This window comes from Myotis nattereri (genome assembly GCF_964212035.1).
Source record: "Myotis nattereri genome assembly, chromosome: 1".
NCBI classification, from domain to species: Eukaryota; Metazoa; Chordata; class Mammalia; order Chiroptera; family Vespertilionidae; genus Myotis; species Myotis nattereri.
Window position 1 is genome coordinate 89,378,010 of NC_138075.1, and position 24,387 is coordinate 89,402,396.

The following is a 24,387-nucleotide window of genomic DNA, read 5'->3' on the forward strand; positions in this document are numbered from 1 at the left end:
TGGATATAATTTTGTTCATCAGTTTTTGTTTTTCATTATATTCCACAAATGAGTGAGATCATGTGATATTTATCTTTCTCCAACTGGCTTATTTCACTTAGCATAATGCTCTCCAGGTCCATCCATGCTGTTGCAAATGGTAAGAGTTCCTTCTTCTTTACAGCAGCATAGTATTCCATTGAGTAGATGAACCGTAGTTTTTAACCCACTCATCTGCTGATGGGTACTTAGGTTGATTCCAAATCTTAGCTATTGTAAATTGTGCTGCTATGAACATAGTGGTGTATATATTCTTTCTGATTGGTGTTTCTAGAAGATTCTTGAGTAACCTTATAACCATGATTTTGAACTCTGTATCCAGTAGTTTGCTTTCTTCCATTTCTTTCATTTGTAACATGTTTCTTTATCTCCACATTTTGGCTGCTTCCCTGTGTTTATTTCTATGTATTGGGCAAAGCTGCTATGTCTCCTTGAGATGGTAGAATAGCCTTGTGTAGTAGGTGTTCTATAGGTCCCAGTGGCTCAGCCTCCCCATTCACCTGACCTGGTAACTCTAGCTGCACCCCTTTGTGGGCTTTGAGCACAGTCTTGTTGTAGTTGAGCCTTGATTGGTGTTGGTGTCACTGGGAGGAATTGACCTCCAGGCCAATTGGCTGTGAGAACCAGCTGCAACTACAGTGGGAGAGCTGCTGTGCAGGAGACACCCCTATGAAGCAGGACTTGCTTCAGTGGGGCTTTGGTGCTCTCTGAGTCCGCCCCTTGAATGTGTCGCTTATGAATGTGTAGAGTTGTAATCTGGTATGGTCTGACACTGACCACTGGGTACACTGGCTCTTGGGTCTCCAGGGAGGTGCAAAGTCAGCCATTGCCTGTGGCCACTCAACAGGAGCTACAGAGAGATCTACAGATTTCTCCTCTCTGTATGGAGTTTGGAAGTGCCCAGGAGAGGCCCAGCTATGAATCAAGACAGACTGGTGCTGGTGTTGGGTCTTCGGCCTTTTATTGATAGGTTTGGGGCTCCCTGACCCAGCTGCAGCTTGTTTGAGACATTTTATCCTGAGCAAGGACGGGTCATTCATATGCAAAAGCCACTGCATACAGCTTGGGTGGGGTTGTAAATTGGATGAGATGTGGGTCTTAGGAAATCACCAGGGCAGATCAAACAGAAATGGCAGTCAGTCAGCCCTCTTACCAGGGAGGTCCCAATATGGGAATAATGATCCCTGCCAGCACCTCTGTCTGGGAGAAAGCTGCCCCTGAGTTCCTGCCCTGATGCCAGATAATCCAGTTTCTCTTCTTACGTGTCTGTGTCCTCCAAAGCCTCACCCTTGTGCTGGAGCTCAGAGGAAGCAGGACCTTATAAGTTCAGTTTGCGATGCCAGCCTTTTAAGAGGAGAACAGCTGGGTCTCTGGCAGCCTCTGTGTCACCAATCCACACTGGTTTTTACAGCCCATAGTTATGGGGACTTGGAACCCTGGGCCGGGGTTCTGGTGTTGGGCTGCTATCCCTTGCTCCTCTGGGCGGCCTCCGGCCTCTGTAGAGACGATCTCCCTCCAGTTAACAAACCAGCCCATTCCGTGCCTCCACAGCTCCTACCAGTATTGGTGTGCTTTCTTCTTTACTTCTCTAGTTGTAGGATTTCCATTCAGCCAGTTTTTAGGTAGTTCTGGATGATGGTTGTTCTGTATTTCAGTTGTAATTGTGATGTGGTTGTGGGAGGTGTTGAGTACAGGCATTTACCTACTCCGCCATCTTCTATCTCTTCTGATTTATTTTTGAAAAGTTTTCCAATGAGTTTTATCTGTGCTGTGACCTGCACAACGAGGTTCAGGATCTGAAGGAGGGGCCAATGCACAAATGAAAATGCTATACAATAAGAATTTGGAAGGTATGGGGGGCCAGGTGGAAACCTCTTTCATGAAGAGGCTCTCTGAGCCTGCTCCCATCTCCTTTTTATTCACTTTGAATACACATTTGCCCTTTAGCAATGCATATAGGCAGATCAAAGGTAAAGTTTGGTATACAATGTAAAGATGATCAGGTCAGGAAGAAGCCTCGAGCCATTGCAATCATAGTAGGAGTAAAACTTAGGCTGATATTCAGCCCTACTGAATATCAAAGTCCATTGGCCTTCCAATATCTCTTTTTGATGCTGCTGTTTGCTTTAGCCCAGCTGTGGGCAAACTACGACCCGCAGGCCGGATCCGGTCCGTTTGAAATGAATAAAACTATTGAAAAAAAAGACCGTACCCTTTTATGTAATGTTGTTTACTTTGAATTTATATTAGTTCACACAAACACTCCATCCATGCTTTTGTTCCGGCCCTCTGGTCCAGTTTAAGAACCCATTGTGGCCCTCGAGTCAAAAAGTTTGCCCACCCCTGCTTTAGCCTCTGGCATCTGTGCAATATTTTTATTTTGCTTTTGGGCAGGAATCACCCAGTGGAAGGACTTAAATATTCTTTTTACTTTCAAGGAAGAGGGACATTAGGTTCTAGGTTGATGCTTTAGGGCCAGTTCCTGGTTGGTTATAAAGCAGAGCGGCTTTCTAGGGTGTGTAAGCATGGAGGAACTCCTTGAACTGAGAGCAGAATTAAAAATAAAAAGTAGTTAGCAGCATTTCTAGGGTGCAGGATCCAAGCCATATTATTGCTTTCCTGATTCATTCCTTTCTAATTTGAGAGCAAGACTCTGCAATCTTTGTTTAACAAAGAAAAATGTCTTTCTGTCTTTCTTTTAGCTATTTTCTATAGTTCTGTCAGGATATGATAGGAAAGGGAAGGGATTAAAAAGAATACAGCTTTTTTTTTTGTTCTATATAGAAATTTAATTTAAAATAAAATTAACTCTAAACTATTCTTACCTGAATAAAATCTATTTTCCCCAAGCTCAGGCAAGATTTAAGGACTAACTTTATATTTGTAAATTCCACTCTGTCTGATTACTTATTTCAAAAATCTACTTGGAAATATACCTAGCTGCTAGAGAACATGTGTCTTCAACTAGTAATTCTATGTTGAGAATTCTTTAGTGAAACTTTTTCTGTCCTTTGAGTAATTGACTGAGGGTTATCATTTTGTATATTAACACAAAAAAATATATTATCTTCTGTCCCTTTCCCCCCCCACTTCTCTTCCTCTTCTTCTTTCTTTTTTCTCTTTCTAGCTGTATCATTTTCCATTGTATAGAATGATCAAAATTTAATTACTTATTCAGTCTTCTATTAATGGTTATTTAGGCTTAGTCTTTTACTATTACAAAAATGTCACAGGGAATCATCTTATACATCTGTAATTTCTTACATATTCTAAGACAGCTTGTAAGGTAGATCCCTGCAAATTTCATTGGCCTTCATGGAAATTTTATCAGTATACATGTACACAGATCACCGAAGTGTGAGAATTCTGTGTCTCCACTCCTTTGTGTTCCAGCGTGCCAGCAAACATTTTGATCTTTGCCTATCAGAAGTGAAAAGTGAATCTTGGTATAGGGTTAATTTACATTTTCTTTCTTTCCTTTTTTTTTTTAGATTTTCTTTTTTTTCATCGAAAGTCATTTATTTCTCTGGTGGAAGTGAGCTATGTCACTACAACACTAACCTTTTTTCTAGAACAGTGTAAATAACAATGTATGCACATCTTAAATTTGGTAGGTCATTTTTTGATGCAACAGAAAAATAAATACATAAAAATTAAATACTTAAACCCAACATTTGGTATTGATAAATAAATAGTGTCAACTTCACTTATGAAGGACAACATAGTTTGGTTTATAAAATATCCTCACTGTCATGATATTTGGGTTAAAATATTTAGAATATTAAATGTTTCCTTTTTGCTTTAATTAATACAGTACAATCATCATCAAGCTCCTATTGTAGCTCATTTTCATCTGTGGTAAAGTGACTATTTGGTCCATGGCCCAAGTTACATATGTCATACTTCTGTCAAACTGAAACAGTATGTTTATGGGATACCACGTTTATAAGCTACAATACACTTACTAAGCTGTCAGTCCCTCACAATTTTTTAGAAAAATATCTACATTTGTCCTTATGGATGTCAAAATATTACATAATCATTTATTTAAAAAGAAAAAAGATACACATTCATACTGTGAAATTATTAGGAAAATACTCTTGCAAATAAACTATATAAAGATAAAATACACTTCAACGGTATGTGGGTTTTTTGTTTGTTTACAATCTATAATAATAAAAGCATATTATGTTAATTAAACCGGATAGCCAAATGGCCTTCTAGATGTCCTTCTGGATGAAGCTGTGGTGGTGGGGGCCGAGGCAGAGGTAGTTAGGGGTGATCAGGCAGGCAGGCAGGTGAGTGGTTAGGGGCGATGAGGCAGGCAGGCAGAGTGGTTAGGGGCAATCAGGCAGGCCAGCGGTTAGGAGACAGCAATCCTGGATTGTGAGAGAGATGTCCGACTGTCAGTTTAAACTGGCAGTCGGACATCCCCCAAGGGGTACTGGATTGCGAGAGGATGCAGGCCGGGCTGAGGGATGTGCACCCCCCCGTGCACGAATTTTGTGCACCAGGCCTCTAGTATTCTATAAAATGCTGAGAAATTCTAAGGGAAAAACTACTCCCTTTCACATAGCTTAATTATACCAGCTTTTGCATAGCAATACTTAAAGGAAGTTTCATACTTTTGTTTCCTCAGCAAGAGAAGGATGAAAGAGAATCTTCCAATTCACAATTTTTTGGCCATAAGTCTTTCTTCAGGAATGGTTGCTGATGCCAAATCTCCGATAAGGCAGGCCTTATCTGGGTATAAATGAGGGATATCATGAACAGGCCTATCTGGGTATAAATGAGGGATATCATTGCAAGGTGTATCCAAGTAGGTTCTTCAGCTCACTGGGAGGGTGGGTGAAGTATAACCACCAGTTCTTTTACAGAGTGGCTACTCCTCTCTGAACTGCAAGAGCAGGGGTGACTCGTAGACAGCGTCATCATTTGAACCAGAAAGGATGACACAGGAGAAACTAAGGAATCTGGATGGCACAGCTGAAACATCTCAGGTTTAAACTTAGCATTTGCTCTCTTCACATATTCCTCAAGCATTATGATAAACGTATTACATGTGGCACTAAGTAGAGAAGAGGCTTCATTCATGTTCTCTATGCTGGGAGATGAATGATCTTCATCATGGTGAACAAATTCTTGAATTATATGAATTATGCATTTAGGTCACAGAAGAGGCTAAGTTCAGACATTTTGGTTTTCGGAGATACACTGGTTTCACTTAATTTAATTTTTTAGTCCTAGTATCAGTCAAACAGCCTTTAGAGCTTCCCAGAACAACCAGCCAGCTCTGTCTTGCAGCTACATTCACCATTTTCATGTAGAAATGCTGCTCTCCTGGAATGATTAATTGCATTCTTGTGACATCTGCCAAATGGATTTTAATTTTACAAACTGCTATCTTTATACTTCCTTTGCTCCTGTTGCAAACATCATCTTGTGTATCATAGTAGGACAGGATTACATTATTTAAAGCAAACCATTGAGGCTGCCAACCTATGAGATAGTTGGTCCACTTGTACAGACCTCTTCCATGCTTTGGAGCCTGGCACTGCTCATCCTGCTGGTCCGGCACCAGCCTTCCAGCCACAGTGATTGGGTAGACTGGACAGCCCTTCCTAGCCCTGCCGACCCCTCCCCTGGTGGCCCTAGCCATCACCAAGCTGCCCTCAGCCCGCGGGCACCCTAGTATCTGGAGGCCCATAGAGGGCTGGACTGAGGTGGCTGCAGGTGGAGCTTGGGGATCAGGAGGAAGTGTGGGCTCAGATATCTCTGGGTGAGTCTGGCCATCCTCCTGCTCTAGTTTCCTCATCCCAGCTGCTCCCTGTTTGTTTTCCTACATTTTTCTTGATAGGTCAAGTAATCTTTTCATAGATTTAAAGCCAGTTAGATTTCTGCTAACTGCTTGCTTCTGTCTTGTCCATTTTTTTATTGATTTGTAGGAGCTCTTTATTTGAAAAATTGTGATTTGAATTACAATCTTCTGAGGCCTTTTTTTTTTTTTTTTTTTAAAAACTTAAGATATTTAGTTTTCCATGCACGTTTTAAAATAGGCACATTTATCAAACTTTTTTTTTAAGGCTCCTGGGTTTCATACTTAGAAAGGTCTTTTCCATTATAAGATTACTAGAGGCCTGGTGCACAAAATTCATACACGGGTAGGGTCCCTAGGCCTGGTCGGCGATCAGGGCCAATCTGTGGGGCGATCGGAGGGCCCCCTGCTAGCACCTGTCTTGGCTAGCTTGGTGCCACCTGCTTGCTGGCCTCGCCCAATGCTGCTGTCACCGGTGGCGTCCCTCGCCGGGCAACCAGCAGGGTAATCGGGGGGGCCCCCTGCTGGCACCTGCCTTGGCTGGCCTGGTGCCTGTGGGCTGGAGGCAGCTCCTGTGTTGGTGGTCATTGTGTGTCATAGTGACCGGTTGTTCCATTGGTTGTTCAATTTGCATATTAGGCTTTTATTATATAGGGTTAAACGATGAACACTCACAAACAAAAGACCTCCCATAATTACCCAGTTATGTCAATACCTTTTAACAACCCATATTTTCCCCCCACCACATTGGGATGCCACTTTTAGCATATATCAAATTCCCATTAATACTGGGGTCTGTTTCTGAACTTTCTATTCTCATCCATTAACTTCTGTACATGATCATGTTATTTTGTTTGTTTGTTTTGTTAATCCTCACCTAAGGATATTTTCCCCATTGGTTTTCTTTTCTTTTCTTTCCTTTTTTTTTTTTTATAGAGAAAGGAAGTGGGGGAGAGAGAGAGAAACATTGATGTGAGAGAGAGAGAGACACGGCCAGGGCCTGGGATTGAACCTGCAACCTAGGCATGTGCCCTTGACTGGAAATCAAACCCAAGACCCTTCGGTGCATGGCCCATGCTCTAACCACTGAACACACTGTCCAGGGCATACATGACCATACAATTTTGATTGCATGCTATAGTTGTATTACATATTTTAACACGTTAAGCACCATGTCAGTCACCGGTGACTGACACTATACTTTCCATCCGGACCGGTCAGTCACTGGTACCGCCAGCATATTGGTGAAATCGGGTATCGCGGGCTAAACGGAAAGGAAGACAAAACAGGCTTGGTGCTTAATGTGTTAATATGTAGTAGGGCTAATCCTTAGAACTGGGGTTCTGGCCCCTTAGTAAACTTTCAAATGGTAAATATTATATACCCACAAGAGGCCCAGTACACAAAATTTGTGCACTTGGTGGGGAGGTCCCTTAGCCTGGCCTGCACCCTCTCGCAGTCCAGGAGCCCTCGGGGATGTCCGACTGCCAAGGAGGTGGGAGAGACTCCCGCCACTGCCACTTCTGGCTGAGCGCTGCTCCCCCTGTGGGTGCGTACTGACCACCAAGGGGCAGCTCCTGCATTGAGTGTCTGCCCCCTGGTGGTTAGTGCACATCTAGCGACTAGTCATTCTGCCATTTGGTCTATTTGCATATTAGCCTTTTATGCCTGCAGGATTAGGCCGAAACTGGCTCTCTGACATCCCCCAAGGGGTCCCGAATTGCAAGAGGGCGCAGATCAGGCTGAGAAACCCTACTGGTGCACGATCAGGGCTTGGGAGGGACACGGGAGTTTGGCCAGCCGGGGAGGGACCACAGGAGGGCTCCAGGGCATATCTGGCCCGTCTGGCTCAGTCCCAATCAGCCAGACCCCAGCAGCAAGATAACCTACTGGTCGGAGCATCTGCACCCTGTTGGTCAGTGCACATCATAGTGAGCAGTTGAGCAGCCTTAGCATATCATTAGCATATTATGCTTTGATTGGTTGAATGGACGACTGGATGACCAAACACTTAGCATATTAGGCTTTTATTATATAGGACTAGTGGCCCGGTGCACGAAATTCGTGCACGGGGGAGGGTACCCCTCAGCCCGGCCTGCACCCTCTCCAATCTGGGACTCCTTGGGGGATGTCCGACTGCTGGTTTAGGCCCGATCCTACAGGGAATCAAACCCGAGTCCCACAGGGATCGGGCCTAAACCAGCAGTCGGACATCCCTCTCGTAATTGGGACCACTGGCTCCTAACCACTCATCTACCTGCCTGCCTGATCACCCCTAACCACTCTGCCTGCCAGCCTGATTGCCCCCAACTGCCCCCCCCCCCCACCAGCCTGCTCATCCCCAACTGCACCCCCCTGCTGGCCTGCTTGCCTCCAACTGGCTCCCCCTGCTGGCCTGCTCGCTGCCTACTGCCCCCCCTGCCAGCCTGCTTGCCCCCTGCTACCCCACCCCTATGGCCTGCTCAGCCCCAACTGTCCCCCCACCACCAGCTTGCTTGCCCCAAACTGCCCATCCTGCTGGCCTGATTGCACTCAACTGCCCCCCACTGCCGCCTGCTTGCCCCCAACTGCCCCCCCTGTTGGCCTGCTTGCCCCAACTGGCTCCCCCTGCTGTCCTGCTTGCCCCCAACTGCCCCCTCCTGCCAGCCTGCTTGGCCCCAACTGACATCCCCTGCTGGCCTGCTCACCCCCAACTGCCCTCCACGCTGGCCTGATTGCCCCCAACTGCCTTCCCTTCCCGACCTGATCTCCTCTAACCCCATTCCCAAGGCTTCCTGCCCGCTCTCCTGCTCTCCCGCTGGCTCCGTGGCTTCTGCTGGCACCACAATCTTTGTCTCATCAATTTGCATATTCCCTTCTTATTGGCTGTGGGTGCTGCCATCTTTATCATGAAGTGATGGTTAATTTGCATATTACTCTTTTCTTTCTTTCTTTTTTTTTAATATGTGCACTGATAGCCAAAGCTAATACACAGAGTCTTATTTAATACTAGAGGCCCGGTGCACAAAAATTTGTGCACTCGGGGCAGGGGGGTGGGAAGGTCCCTCAGCCTGGCCTGTGCCCTCTCACAGTCTGGGACCCCTCGGGGGACGACCATCTGCTGGCTGAGGCCTGCTCCCCAGGGGATTGGGCCTAAGCTGGCAATCAGACATCCCTCTGGCAGCCCTGCAGCCATTAGGGGATGTCCACTTGCCAGCGGGGAGCAGACCTAAGCTGCAGTCGGACATCCTTAGCGCTGCTGAGGAGGCAGGAGAGGCTCCCACCACCACCGCTGTACTGGCAGCCATCAGCCTGGCTTGTGGCTGAACAGAGCCCCCCCATGTGGGAGCTCATTGACCACCAGAGGGCAGCTCCTGCATTGAGCGCCTACCCCCTGGTGGTCAGTGTGTGTCATAGTGACCAGTCATTCCAGTCAGCAGTCTTTCTGCTGTTAGGGTCATTTTGCATATTACCCTTTTACTATATAGGATAGAGGCCTGGTGCATGGGTGGGGGCCGGCTGGTTTGCCCTGAAGGGTGTCCCGGATCAGGGTGGGGATCCCGCTTGGGTGCCTGGCCAGCCTGGGTGAGGGGCTGATGGCTGTTTTCAGGCTGCCCTCACCCCCTTCAGGGTGGGGGTCCCCACTGGGGTGCCTGGCCTGCCTGGATGAGGGGCTGATGGCTGTTTTCAGGCTGCCCGCACCCCCTTCAGGGTGGGGGTCCCCACTGGGGTGTCTGGCCAGCCGGAATGAGGGGCTGAGAGCTGTTTTCAGGCTGCCCGCACCCACTTCATGTTGGGGGTCCCCACTGGGGTGCCTGGCCAGCCTGGATGAGGGGCTGATGGCTGTTTTCAGGCGGGCCAAGCCTGCAACTGAAGCTCCCAGTCTCTCCTTTTTTTCTTTTTTTTTTTAATTCTGGGATTTACTTTACCTTCTGTAATTGGAACTTTGTTGTGGCTCCAGCTCCGAGGCCGGCTGGCTGAAAGCAGGTACCTGGGGTTTGTTTAGCTTCTATAATTGCAACATTGTTGCTCAGAGTGCAGCTCAGAGCCCGGCTGTGGCAGGCGGGGAACCTTGGCTTCCTCCATCACTGGAGCAAGCAAGCCTCCTGTTCGCTTCAGCTGCCTGGCTGCCAGCCGCCATCTTGGTTGGCAGTTAATTTGCATATCCTGCCGATTAGCCAATGGGAAGCATAGCGGAGGTATGGTTAATTACCATGTTTGTCTATTATTAGATAGGATATTTTATTGATTTTTTTTTTTTTACAGAGAGGAAAGGAGAAGGATAGAGAGTTAGAAATATCGATGAGAGAGAAACATCGATCAGCTGCCTCCTGCACACTCCCTACTGGGGATGTGCCCGCAACCAACGTACATGCCCTTGACTGGAATCGAACCTGGTACCTTTGAGTCCGCAGGTTGACGCTCTATCCACTGAGCCAAACCAGTTAGGGTGCATATTACTCTTTTATTAGGATGATAAAAATATATTGTTCCTAGGAAAATTATCTTTTTTATATATGGCAGAGTCTCATTACCAGTGACTTTTAAACAGTTTTGACCACAACTTAAGTACAAAATACATTTTATATAACATCCTGTTTTTATAGCTGAAAAAAATGTTTTACATGCAAAATATTACTACTCTTAATGCATGTGTTGCACTCTATTTTGTTTATGACCTGTAGTTGAAAAATACCTTACTAGACTTCTATTCAGGTGAAATCCCAATACTGCTTATTTGTCTTTTTTGAGGGTGGGGAGCAGAAGAAGGAGGGATACCTCTTACTAAATAACCTGGGACACTACATCAAAACAAGTAGGATTTCTCAACAAAAGGCCTCCTGAAGGGCATTTGCATTTCTCTCCCCTTGTATGCAAGTGCCCTATAAGAAAGGAAAGTAATCTTGAGTGACATGATTTGCTTCTGAGTATAGGCCACAACTTAATATGTACTGTCCAGAAAGAAGGCAGGTGCTAGGAGGTTCAGGCCTATGTGAGGACAGCTCCCACCATCTTCAAACATAGTTGTGTTGTGATCTGGCTTTGGGCTTCCCAGAGAGATTTTTGTTCTGAGGTATAGTGGAATGATGAGAGGATAGATTTCTAGGTTTCAGATTCTAAACTTACCACTTTCTGGTTATGTGACTTCTCTGTGCTTTAGTCTCTTTATCTGTTAAAGTGGAGGAAATGGTAATATCTACTTTGTATCATTGAATAAAAGAGGTAATACATGGAAGCACTTAGAATTATTGTTTTTGCATATTTTTGTGACCTACATGGTATATGGAATACACTGTAAAAGTTCTGTGTTGTTGTTATTATAGGATTGTTCTTCTTTAACCTCACAATTAAAACATTTGGGGGAAGAGGCGTAGGTGTATTTTTTCATTAAGTTTCTGTGAATCTCATGAGTCCATAGCTTTTTTTATCCTATGAAAGTTTTTAGGTTTTTTTTAATGATTAGTTGTCATCTTTTTTGTTTTGATTTATTCCTTGGAAACATCCTTGTGAGATTTCAGTTGGAGCTCTGTTCTCTGGCCTTTATATCGATTAACATTCTTCCTCTTAATATTCTCTTTTTGTTCTTTTCCTTTGTATTCTAATAGAATGTGTCAAAGTTTGTACTGCATTTCACAATAATCTATGTTCTAGTATATTAGTTCTGATGAAGATTTAATTTTGCTGTTGGATTTTGTTTTTTCTTAAACTTATATATTTTTTCCAGATCCCTTTGCATCTCTTGGTGTTCTGTCCTTACAGCTCATTGCTCTTTCTTAATAGATAAAACTGAGTTTTATCCTTTTATAGTAAGAAGACAGTAATAAAAAATATCCACTGCCTATCCCCTAAATTTCTGGTGTTTCCTTGGGCTTCCTTCCTCTCCTCCTACTCTACCCCTCTTCTCGTCCATTCACTCACTCCTTTGGTTTTCTCTACCACGTACATGCCAGTGACACACACATATCTATATAACTCTAGCCCTCACATTCACATTGAATCCCATACTTTCCTTTGGGCATCTTCCTGAATAACATTCTCTCGGTGACAGGATAAGAGTAGTAAACTGTTTTATTCTTTGTGTGCAAATGTTTACTTGAATGATAGTTTAACTGTATAAGTTTTAGTATTTTCCCTGAATACTTTGAAGATAGTAGTCCATTGTCTTCTGGCCTCTATTTTAGCTACTGTTGAAAAATATGCTTTTGGTCCAATTTTTGTTCCATTGTAGACCACCTCTATTTTCCTTGTTGCTCTTAAGATTTTTTTCACTTTTGCTGTTTCACCATCATATGTATATATGAATGTATTATTTTTCCTTCTTGGGATTCACTGAGCTTCTTGAGTCTGGGGTTTTATATCTTGAATTAATTCCGAATAATTCTCAGCCCATATATCTTCAAATATTGCTTCTCCTGAAATTACTATAAGACTTTTGTTGAGCCCTTTCACACTCTCCTCCATGTCTCTTACTCTCTCCCTGATATATTTCATCTCTTTATCTTTCCAAATTGCATTCTGGGTAACTTCTTCAGATCTATCCTCTAGTTCACTACTTCTCACTTTAGATATGTCTGTTCTTTCTACCCGTTCATTTAGGGGTATTTCCCCTATTGTTTCAATAATTAACAGGCCGTGAAAGTGACCTATTTTAAGCATATAGTTCAATGATTTTGAGAAAATTTATACACTTGTGTGACCATCACCATAGTTCAGTTTTAGAATACTTATATCACCCCAAAAAGTTTCATCATGCCCTTTTGCTCCTACCCTTCGCTACGGCAACTATTGATCTGCTCTCTGTCTCTGTAGTTGTCTTTACTTAAATTCATATAAATAGAATAATATCTGTAATTGTTGTCTTCTTTCACTTACCATAATGTTTGTTTTTACAATATATTAGATTTAGCTTCAAATATATTTTTGAATTTGTGTTAAGTGTATCAGTAATTCTTGCTGAGTAGTGTCCCAGTGTATGAATATGCCACAATTTGTTTATTCACTAGATGTTAAACATTTGGATTCCCCTCCCCCGATTCATTTAGTTTTATTTTAGAATTTTAATTTTAGAACTTCTCTTTAAAATTTTCCTTTTCAGTTTTTTAATGGTCTCTGTCTTGTTTTATATTCTTCTTCTTTTAATTATTCTTAGAGACTTATTTTAAATTATCTCTTTGACTTTTCTATTTTTTTTATCCTGAATTCTTTGGACTTCAGTCCTTCTCTTGTGTTAGAGGACTCTCACACATGGTAGATTGTCTACTCTTGTGTTTTGTCATTTTAAATTGGTGAGTACAGTTTTAAAGAGGGACTTTCTCTTTCTATGCAGGTCCCTTTGTTGCCTGAATTGTTGATAGTGTCTAGAGAGATTTTGTGTTTGCTTCTGTCAAGTGCCCGAGAGATATTACTAGAAGAGAACCAGTTTTCGATAATTTTTGGTGGAATGTGATGATTTTGTATCACACAGTTTATCTAAATTTGTACTCCAAACCCACTTAAGACTGGAGTTTCCTTTTCTTTCTTTTTTTTTTTTTAATATATTTTATTGATTTTTTACAGAGAGGAAGGGAGAGAGATAGAAAGTTAGGAACATGAATGAGAGAGAAACATCGATCAGCTGCCTCCTGCACATCTCTTACTGGGGATGTGCCCGCAACCCAGGTACATACATGCCCTTGACCGGAATCGAACCTGGGATCTTTCAGCCCGCAGACCGATGCTCTATCCACTGAGCCAAACCGGTTTTGGCAAGTTTCCTTTTCTTAAGGGATTTTTCCTCCTACTTAGACCCCTAGAAGAGATAGATACTGGAGTATTGTGTTCTGACATCAATGTGCTTATTTGTAAAGGTTCCTCGTTTATTCAGGAGTTCACTTCCAATTTCTCCCCTCATTTGGGCCCCAGGTTGATAGTTATCCAGTTCCTATGGTGGTATCAAAAGCCAAGACCCTGTTTGTTAATGATCATTACATTTTTCCAGTTTATTTCTCTCCTGGATAAAATTAGCATCAATTCTTATCCTTACCATTTTGATTTTCAGATCTGGCTACATCTCTGACACTTGGAGATTTTTTTCTCTTCCTTTTTTCCAAGGTCAGCCATGCATTAAGTCTTTTTTTTGTTATGTTTTATCCAGCCTTTTTAGATAACTGTTTCAGGAAGTTTTTTAGTTTGTTTTTTCATCTCACTGGTATCAGAAAACTCAGATAACATTATAAGTATTTTTTAAAATATATTTTTTATTGATTTCAGAGAGGAAGAGTGAGGGAGAGAGAGATAGAAACATCAATGATGAGAAAGAATCATTGATTGGCTGTTTCCTACATGCCCCCTCAAGGATCGAGCCCTCAACCCAGGCATGCACCCTTGACCGCAGTTGAACCCGGGACTTTTCAGTCCACAGACCAATCAGTGCTATCCACTGAGCCAAACTGTCTAGGGCACATTATAAGTATTTTTAAATAGGATAGTACACTTTTGTAATTATAGCTATAATTACTAAATGAAAAAAATCTTCTAAAACATAGCTTGCTATTAAATGTGTATAAGGTTTCTTAGATTATTAGTTGTTAGATTGTAGTGACATTTTCCAGACATGTTACTTATATCTTTCTCTGGCTTCATTAAGGTATTCATGCTAGCATTCTTTTTACTTAGGCTTTATTTGGATCCTTGGTTTGAAGAAGGCTCACAAAGAAATTTGGCCGTTAGATGCAAAGATGCATTTTTTATTGTTGTTCCCATGTTAAAAGCAGTGCTTCCAACCAAAATAACTGGTATTCCCCTATTTTTCCATATTCACTATGACTGACGTCAGTTGTTTTAATACTCCTTTGTTTTGGAAAATATGTATTATCTAATTTTTTTTTTAGTGTATTGAGTATAATTAACATGTTAAGATCACTGTTTCTTTAATGATGTAACGTTTTGCATATACATTATTTTAATCCTCCTGTTTCTCCTTGGTTGTTATTCTAGAGGATGATATTAACTAAATAAAATGAATGAGAGATCTATTTTGAATTTCCTGGTGAGATTAGTATCAAAATATCAGAATAGAAGTAAACCATCATACACATATGGACCATCATTCTATAAAAATTTAAGTGTTTTAACCTCTTTTAAATGAAAAGGGTAAAAAAAGTTTTAATAACTCTTTTCATATTGTTTATTGAGAAAAATCAGTTGATTAACCTGTTTGTTTTCTCATCTATAATGTAGGAGGAGTAATAAATAGAAGAGTCAAGTTCTTTTTTTTTCTTTTTTTTTTTCCTTTTTTTTCAATTAAATCTTTATTGTCCAGATTATTACATTAGTTACTCTTTTTTCCCACCATAACTCCCCTCCACCCAGTTCCCACCCCACCCTCTGCCCTCACTCCCCACCCACTGTCCTCATCCATAGGTGCACGATTATTGTCCAATCAGAAGAGTCAAGTTCTACTGTCTTGTATGTTATTAGAGTCATTTCTAATTATGAAGCTAGCTCTTTGATGGCAGATGCTAGATCACCTCTGTTCTGTACCTCAATGTGTCATGAGGAGGGTACAGCTATGCCATTCTTTCATTTCTTTTTCTTGTGCACATCTTTGGATCCTTTTGCTACTCATTTATGATTAGGTAACAACCACAAAACAACAAATATCAGATCTGCTTCGTTGTTTCTATTAAGAAGTTGAATAAGGTAGCAAATTTAAAACTTTTGATTTACTTTTAGGATTGTTTTTACATATATTTACTCTTTCCCATATAATGGTAATAAAGAATTGATTTTCATAAAGCCTTTACACTTACTCTTTAGCTTCCAGATTGCCTAGTTCCGTGGTCAGCAAACTGCAGCTCGTGGGCCACATGCGGCTCTTTGGCCCCTTGAGTGTGGCTCTTCCTAAGCCTTAGGAGTACCCTAATTAAGTTAATAATAGTGTACCTACCTATATAGTTTAAGTTTAAAAAATTTGGCTCTCAAAGAAAATTTCAATCGTTGTACTGTTGATATTTGGCTCTGTTGACTAATGAGTTTGCCGACCACTGGTAGTTATTAAGCCTCAAAGATGCAAAAAGTTCTGTGGTCAAAGTTTAGTAAGGAGGGCCTTGGCAGTTCTTTTCTCTGCCTAGGAGGCTCTTCCCCCAAAGGGAGCATGCTCCTTCTCTTCATTAGGTTCTGTTCAAATGTCACCTCATTAGAAAGGCTTTTCCTTTTACCATATCTAAAATAGAGAGAGGCAAGGGAGAGTGGTGCTAATACCTACTCATTAGCAGTCAATCTCCATTCTGACACCCTACCACACAGCAACTACTAATCTACTTTCTGTCTATAGATTTACCTATTCTGGATATTTCATATAAACTGAATAATATAAATGTATGGTCTTCTGAGATTGACTTCTTTCACTTAGGATATTTTAATGGTTAGTTCTCATCTTTTTGTTTTGGTTTATTCCTTGGAAACATCCTTGTGAGATTTCAGTTGGAGCTCTATCCTTTGGCCTTGATATCTATAACATTCTTTCTCTTAACATTCTCTTTTTGTTCTTTTCCTTTGCATTCTAATATAATCTGTCAAAGTTTGTGCTGCATTTCACAATAATCTATGTTCTAGTATATTAGTTCTAATGAAGACATAATTTTGCTGTTGGATTTTGTTTTTTCTTAAATTTATATATTTTTTTCCAGATCCCTTTGCATCTCTTGGTTTTCTGTCCTTACAGCTCATTGCTCTTTCTTAATAGATAAAACTGAGTTTTATCCTTTTATAGTAAGAAGACAGTAATAAAAAATATCCACTGCCTATCCCCTAAATTTCTGGTGTTTCCTCGGGCTTCCTTCCTCTCCTCCTACTCTACCCCTCTTCTTGTCCATTTTCACCCACTCCTCTGGTTTTCTCTACCACGTACATGCCAGTGACACACATAGCTATATAACTCTAGCCCTCACATTCACATTGAATCCCATACTTTCTTTTGGGCATCTTCCTGAATAAAATTCTCTCAGTTACAGGATAAGAGGAGTAGTAAACTGTTTTATTCTTTGTGTGCAAATGTTTACTTGAATGATAGTTTAACTGTATAAGTTTTAGTATTTTCCCTGAACACTTTGAAGATAGTAGTCCATGTCTTCTGGATGAACCTTGAAGAATGTTCTAAAAATCGATTGTGTTGTTGGAAAACCTGTGAATTGAATTATATACTTCAAATAATTGAATGGTATGGATTTGTGGATTTTTATATGCTAGATCATTAACCAATCTTTAATCAAGCACAATTCCAGCAGTAGCCCTACAAAAAAATATTTGTTCTTCGTTTAAATTTACCCTCCATTAAAATAGCTAAGCTTGCAGATTTGTAACGCTCTATGCCATAGTTAGTTTGCTATCTCACTAGGTCAACTCTTTGTTGTGCCTTTTCAGCATGATCCACTCAGAGGCTTTTGACTGCAGTGGCATACATAAATTTGGGTAGTTGGAAAAGTGAGCATTTTAGAGGCTCACCGGAAGGAAGTATTACAAAGAATCCAAGACTAGAAATATACTTACTGAGCGGAGCTTTAGTAATGGGAAAAAGAGCCCAACTTGACATCTTGGATTTTTTTGTCTATTAGAAAACATAGATCAAGAGAATGATCTTTGGATCTGATTTTTAATTTTATTTTATTACACATTCTGTGATTACACGAGGCTCCTGCCACTCACCTTTCAAACAAACCATCTCAAGTATACCCTTTTCCATTCTGTGATTTTAAGGGATTTCCAAGTCTTGTTAACATAGAATATCAGAACTGGAAGGGGATTTTATGAGTTATCTAGTTTAACTCTTGATTTTTACAAATGTCCATTTTTCTAGTAATACTGTGATACCTTAGTTTGTCATTACTCCTGAGGTGAATATAATGTAGTACTAAGAGCAGCCCTGAAATGACAAATTGGAAGTATATTGGGAAATCTTGTTCATGTTCATTATTAGTGAAACCTGAATTTTAGAAAGTTAGTGCACTTGTTTTGTTTCCTTGTTTGCCATTCGGTCGATTCATTCAGAGTAAAACAAAAACGGTCATATTATATGGAAACTGTTTTAATCCTCCTCAATAGCTTTATTTTCATTTATAAAAAATAGTATCCCTACTCTAACCAATATTTTGTTTTGATATTAATTGGAACTTTCTAAACATTTCTAGGAAATGTATTTGAGGTAGAGAAATTTTAAAACAAGGTGTTTTGCTGAATAGAAAGGAAAGAGGTTGGTCCCAGATAACTGCAGTTGAAGAAGATAGAAAAGTCAAATGAGAAAGCATGCACATGGATCAATGGTTATTTTAAAGATGAAGTATATTATGTATAGTATTAGGATTTTCTTTCTTTTGCTTTTTGATCAGTTTTATTAAAGTACTAGAGGCCCAGTACATGATATTCATGCACACGGGGGAGGAAAGGGGTTGTCCTTCAGCCTGGCCTGCACCCTTTCGCAGTCCGGGAGCCCTCAGGGGATGTCTGACTGATGGCTTAGGCCAGTGATGGTGAACCTTTTGAGCTCAGTGTGTCAGCATTTTGAAAAACCCTAACTTAACTCTGGTGCCATGTCACATATAGAAATTTTTTATTTGCAACCATAGTAAAACAAAGATTTATATTTTTGATATTTATTTTATATATTTAAATGCCATTTAACAAAGAAAAATCAACCAAAAAAATGAGTTCGCGTGTCACCTCTGACACGCGTGTCATAGGTTCGCCATCACTGGCTTAGGCCCACGGAGAGTGAGCCTAAGCTGTCATTCGGACATCCTTAGTGCTGCTGCGCTTGCCAGCTGTGAGCACGGCTTCTGGTAGAGTGGCACTCCCCATGTGGGAGCGCACTGACCACCAAGGGGCAGCTCCTATGTTGAATATCTGCCCCCTGGTGGTTAGTGTGCATCATAGTGACCAGTCGTTCCGCCATACGGTGATTTGCATATTACCCTTTTATTATATAGGATAATTTATAAATATTAAAATTTGCCAGTGTACAATTCAGTGAGTTTTTTGTTGTTGTTAATCCTTACCTGAGGATATTTTTCCATTGATTTTTGGAGAGAGTGGTAGGGTGGGAGAGAGGCAAAGAGAGAAACATCCATGTGATTGCATCTAGGGATCGAGCCTACAACTGAGGTATGTGCCCTTGACCATAATCCAACCTGTGACCCTTTAGTCCATGGGTTGATACTCAGTCCATTGAGCCAAACCAGCTAGGGCTCAGTGAGTTTTTGTTTTGTTTTTTTAATTCTTAACTGAGGATACTTTTTCTTTCTTTTTTTTTAAAATATGTTTTTATTGATTTCGGAGAGAGGGAGGGAGAGAGGGATAGAAACATCAATGATGAGAGAGAATCATTGATCGGCTGCCTCCTGCATGCCCCTACTGGGGATTGAGCCCTTCAAGTACACATGGGACACCAAGACATTCACAAGCTCTAGGCCATAAAATACTTCTCAAATATTTCAAAATATTAAAATCTGAAATAGTATGTTTGCTAATCACACACACAATTAAATCCGAAGCCAATAGCAGAAAAAATATTTATAAATGTCCCATGTGCAGTGACTTCCTGGTTCATTTGTAACATTGATACATAATATTATCTAATCCACAGTTGACACTCAGGTTTGTCACTTGTCACAGTAAGCTTTTTCTTTTCCAGATCCAGTCCAGGATTACACTTTGGGTTTAGCTGTCATGTTTCCTTGGTTTCTTTTAATCTTCAATTAAAAGCTCAGTTTCCATTGTCTTTCTTGGACCTCCACTTAAAAACATGCACACTGTAAGCCTATTATTTTGTGGATGTCTCTCAGTTTGAGCTATTGCTTTATCTTTGTTTCCTTATGATTAGATTCAAGTTATGAACTTTTGGTAAAAATATCATAAAAATGTTCTTATGTTCTCAACGTCTTCATATCAAGAGGCTCGCTATATGAATATTGGTGATAACTTTATGTGTTGTCCAAGACATTTTTGTTGATCGTAATGTGAAGAATTTGTCTGTTTTCTTCAAGAATTTTTATAGTTTTGGCTTTTTGGTTTAGACTTAAGTTCTATTTCAAAATAACTTTTTAGTGTGATCTGCGATAGGGATTGAGGTTAATTTTGCCCCCAACTTTTTCTCTGGTTAATTTTCTTGTTTTTCTGTTTTCTATTTCTTTGATTCTGCACTTTATTATTCTACTTTCTTTGAAATTTAATTTGTTCTTCTTTTCTAGCTTAAGGTGAAATCTTAAATCAATGATTTTAGACCTCCTTTTTGTATAAACATTTAAAGCTATACATTTCCCTCTAAGTATTGCTTTATTGCATACAATGAATTTTGATATGTAATCTTTTATTATCACTTAGTTAAAATATTTTCTAATTTCCTGTGTAATTTTTTTTTTTGACCCACAGGTTATTAGAAGTGTAATTTAGAAATAGTTGGGACATTTATAGATATTTTTTCTGCTATTGGTTTCGGATTTAATTGTGTGTGTGATTAGCAAACATACTATTTCAGATTTTAATATTTTGAAATATTTGAGAAGTATTTTATGGCCTAGAGCTTGTGAATGTCTTGGTGTCCCATGTGTACTTGAAAAGAATAAATATTCTGCCATTGTTGGGTCTCAAATCCTTCAGATATCAACCAAGTAGTTATTAGTGTAGTTTATGTTGTGTCTACCCTTACTGATTTTTATCTACTTGTTATATCATTATGGAGGGAAGAGTGTTGCAATCTCCATCTATAATTGTAGATTTATTTGTTTCTCTTTTTAGTTCTGTCAAGTTTTCCTTTATGTATTTCAAAGCTATCTTCTTATATATGAGTATACTTCCTGGAATATTGATCTTGTCATTATGCAGTCTGTTTTTACTTTTTGTAATAATCCTTTTCATGAAGCCTATTTTGTCTGTTACCACTCCACTTTCTTAAGCTTACCAATATATATTTTCTCCCTGCTTTTTGCTTTCAATTTATCTATCTTTATATTTAAAAGTACATTTATTATAAAAAGCATTTTTGATAGTGTTGAATTTAAATATTTTGCTCTGTTTTCTATTTTTTTGCTCCCTCTGTTCCTCCTTTCGTGTGTGTGTGTGTGTGTGTGTGTGTGTGTGTGTGTGTAGGGGATAGAGGGTAGATAATCAGAATTTTTTTAGTATTTTATTTAATTCTTCTGCTGGATTTTTGCCTGTACCTTTTCTGCATTGCTTTTTAATGTATGATTTGGGATTACAATATGAATCTTTAACTTAATCCAGTCCACTTGAAGTTTAAGTTTTACCATTTCACGTAAAATGTAGGAATATTAATAGCAATAGAATTTTATTTACCACTTTGTGGTCTTTATGCTATTATTGTCATACATACCACATTTGTATATGTTATAAGCCTTATAGTAGTGTCATAATATTTTTCTTTAACAGGTCAGGTCTTTTAAAGAAATTAAAGGAAGAAAAATATTCTTTTTTATAATTACCCATATGTTTACCATTTCTAATGTTTTTCTCTCCCCTCCCCATTTTTATTGAGTTTTTTGGGATGACACAGGTTAACAAAATTATATGGGTTTTTCTGATGTTTTACATTTCTTTTTCTACATCCAATTTCCATCTCATGTTATTTCCCTTCATCCTGAAGAAATTGCATTAGCATTTCTTATAATGCAAGCTTGCTGGTGATGAGTTCTCTTAGTTTCCATTTACTTGAAAATGCCTATTTCACTTTACTTTTTTACCTCAGTGCTTGAAAAATTTTTTGCTACATATAAGTCTAGTTTGACAGGGTTTTTTGTTTGTGTCCTGTCATCACTTTAAAACATTCTCTCATTGTCTTCTGGTCCCATTGTCTGATGGGAATTCAACTGTCATTTGTATCATCCTATCTAATAAAAGACAAAAAGGCTATTAACCATACTCCGCTACGCTTCCCATTGGCTAATCAGCGAGATATGCAAATTAACTGCCAACAAAGATGGCGGCTGGCAGCCACGCAGCTGAAGTGAACAGGAGGTTTGCTTGCTCCAGTGATGGAGGAAGCCAAGGTTCCCCCCCTGCCGTGGCCTGGCTCTGAGCCCCAAAGCAACAATGTTTCAATTATAGAAGCTAAACAAACCCCAGATACCTGCTTTCAGCCAGCTGCAGCCTCAGAGCTGGAGCGAGCAGGACGGCAACAAAGTTTCAATTATAGAAGGTAAATAAATCCCAGAATAAAAAAATAAAAAGGAAAAAAGGAGAGGCTGGGAACTTCAGTCTCCGGTCAGCCTGAAAACGGCCCTCAGCCCCTCACCCAGGCTGGTCAGGCACCCCAGTGGGGACCCCCACCCTGAAGGGGGTGTGACCAGCTGCAAACAGCCATCAGCCCCTCACCCAGGCTGGCCAGGCACCCAAGCGGGATCCCCACCCTGATCCGGGACACCCTTCAGGGCAAACCAGCCGGCCCCCACCCATGCACCAGGCCTCTATCCTATATAGTAAAAGGGTAATATGCAAACTGACCCTAACAGCAGAAAGACTGGGAATGACTGGTCACTATGACACACACTGACCACCAGGGGGCAGACGCTCAATGCAGGAGCTGCCCTCTGGTGGTCAGTGCGCTCCCACATGGGGGAGCTCTGCTCAGCCACAAGCCAGGCTGATGGCTGCCAGTACAGAGGTGATGGTGGGAGCCTCTCTTGCTTCCTCAGCAGCGCTAAGGATGTCTGACTGCAGCTTAGGCCTGCTCCCCGCTGGCAAGTGGACATCCCCTGAGGGCTGCAGGGCTGCCAGAGGGATGTCTGATTGCCAGCTTAGGCCCAATCTTCGAGGGAGCAGGCCTAAGCCAGCACGTGGTCATCCCCTGAGGGGTCCCAGACTGCAAGAGGGCTGAGGGACCCCCCACCCCCACCGAGTGCACAAATTTTTGTGCACAGGGCCTCTAGTCCTATATAATAAAGAGCTAATATGCTAATTAGACCAAACAGTAGAACAACTGTCCAGATGACCTTCCAGATGAAGCCAGGGCAGCTGCAGCTGCAAGGGGCCGAGGCAGCCGTGGCTGTGAGCGCTGAGCCCCTTGCACGAATTTCGTGCATAGGGTCTCTAGTTATCTTATATGTAACTAGGGGCCCAGTGCATGAATTTGTGCACCTTGAAAGGAACTGTGGGCCACGAGGCTGCAGTGGGCACAGGCCTGGGTCTCGGCCCATCCTCTGCTCCCCCTCCCGCCATGGCCCCTGGTCCCCTGTCTGCGGCAGTCCTGCTCCCGCCACTGCTGCTCCCACATGCTGACAGCACCGGCCCGCTCGTACCCACTGCCGGCGTGGAGTGATTGGGTCCAACGCCAGCAGCGGGTGCGAGCGATGGCGCCGGCTATGGGTGTGAGCGGGTCCGGCGCCAGCAGGGGCTTCGAGCAGTGGCAGCAGGTGTGAGTGGGGCCGGCGCTGGCAGCAGATGTGAGCGCTGGGCGGGACCATGGCACGCGGGAGCAAGGAATTTTTAGTAATCACCAGAGGCTTGCCCCGGTGACAGCGACCGGCACCCCCCCTTGGTCTGGCGTCCCTGCTCACCTCCACCATCTTGCTGCAGCTGATGCCCACCATGTTCTGTGCTCTGCCATCTACCTTTTAATTTGCTCTACTTATTGGGTTGCTCAACTTATGTTTTTCATCAAATTTGGGAAAAACAAAAATCTGGGGCAGATTTATACACAGATTTTTGTTGTTTCCTCCTTTAACTATTATTCACACTTTTTCCTACCTTCTCCTTTCTGTCCTCTCTTTCAGGACTCTAATTACATATGTTAATCTGTTTCACATTGTTTCACAGGTTACCAAGGCTCAATTCATCTTTTACTTTCCACCTTTTCCCCCCTTCATATTGGATCATTTCTATTGCTCTGTCATTTGTGTTCACTGACTTTTACTTCTGCCATCTCCAGTCAGCTAAATCCAGCCTGTGAATATTTTATTTCATATTTGTGAGTTTTGGTTCTAGAATGTTTTTATAGTTTCTACAGATGCTTCTTAACTTACAATGAGGTTACTTCCAGATAAACCCATTGTAAATTGAAATATTGTAAGTAAAAAATGCATTTAGCCAAAACCGGTTTGGCTCAGTGGATGGAGCATCGGCCTGCGGACTGAAGGGTCCCAGGTTCGATTCCGGTCAAGGGCGTGTACCTGGGTTGCAGGCATATCCCCAGTGGGAGATGTGCAGGAGGCAGCTGATCGATGTTTCTCTCTCATTGATGTTCCTAACTCTCTATCTCTCTCCCTTCCTCTCTGTAAAGAATCAATAAAATATATTTTTTAAAAAAATGCATTTAATACACCTAACCTACCTAACATCATATCTTGCCTAATTTACCTTAAAGGTACTCAGAAAACAGTATCAAAAAAAAAATACTGACAACATAGTATACTATAGACTATCTGTTGTTTACCCTCATGATCATATGCCTGACTGGGAGCTATGGCTCACTGTCTCTGCCCAGCATCACGAGAGAGTATTATACTACAAATTACTAGCCCAAGAAAAGATCAAAATTCAAAATTAGAGTATGGTTTCTATTGAATGCA

General features: G+C 41.2%; 1 protein-coding gene and 1 pseudogene across 2 annotated transcripts in view; one reads left to right on the plus strand and one right to left on the minus strand.

The window, feature by feature from the left end:
• The window catches only part of PRORP (protein only RNase P catalytic subunit), a 160,285-nt gene that overhangs the window by 32,716 nt on the left and 103,182 nt on the right, over window positions 1-24,387 (plus strand). The window lies entirely within an intron of this gene.
• Window positions 4,675-5,698, minus strand: LOC308528062 (pleckstrin homology domain-containing family A member 3-like; annotated as a pseudogene). The gene has a single exon. The product of its transcript is annotated as a pleckstrin homology domain-containing family A member 3-like (transcript).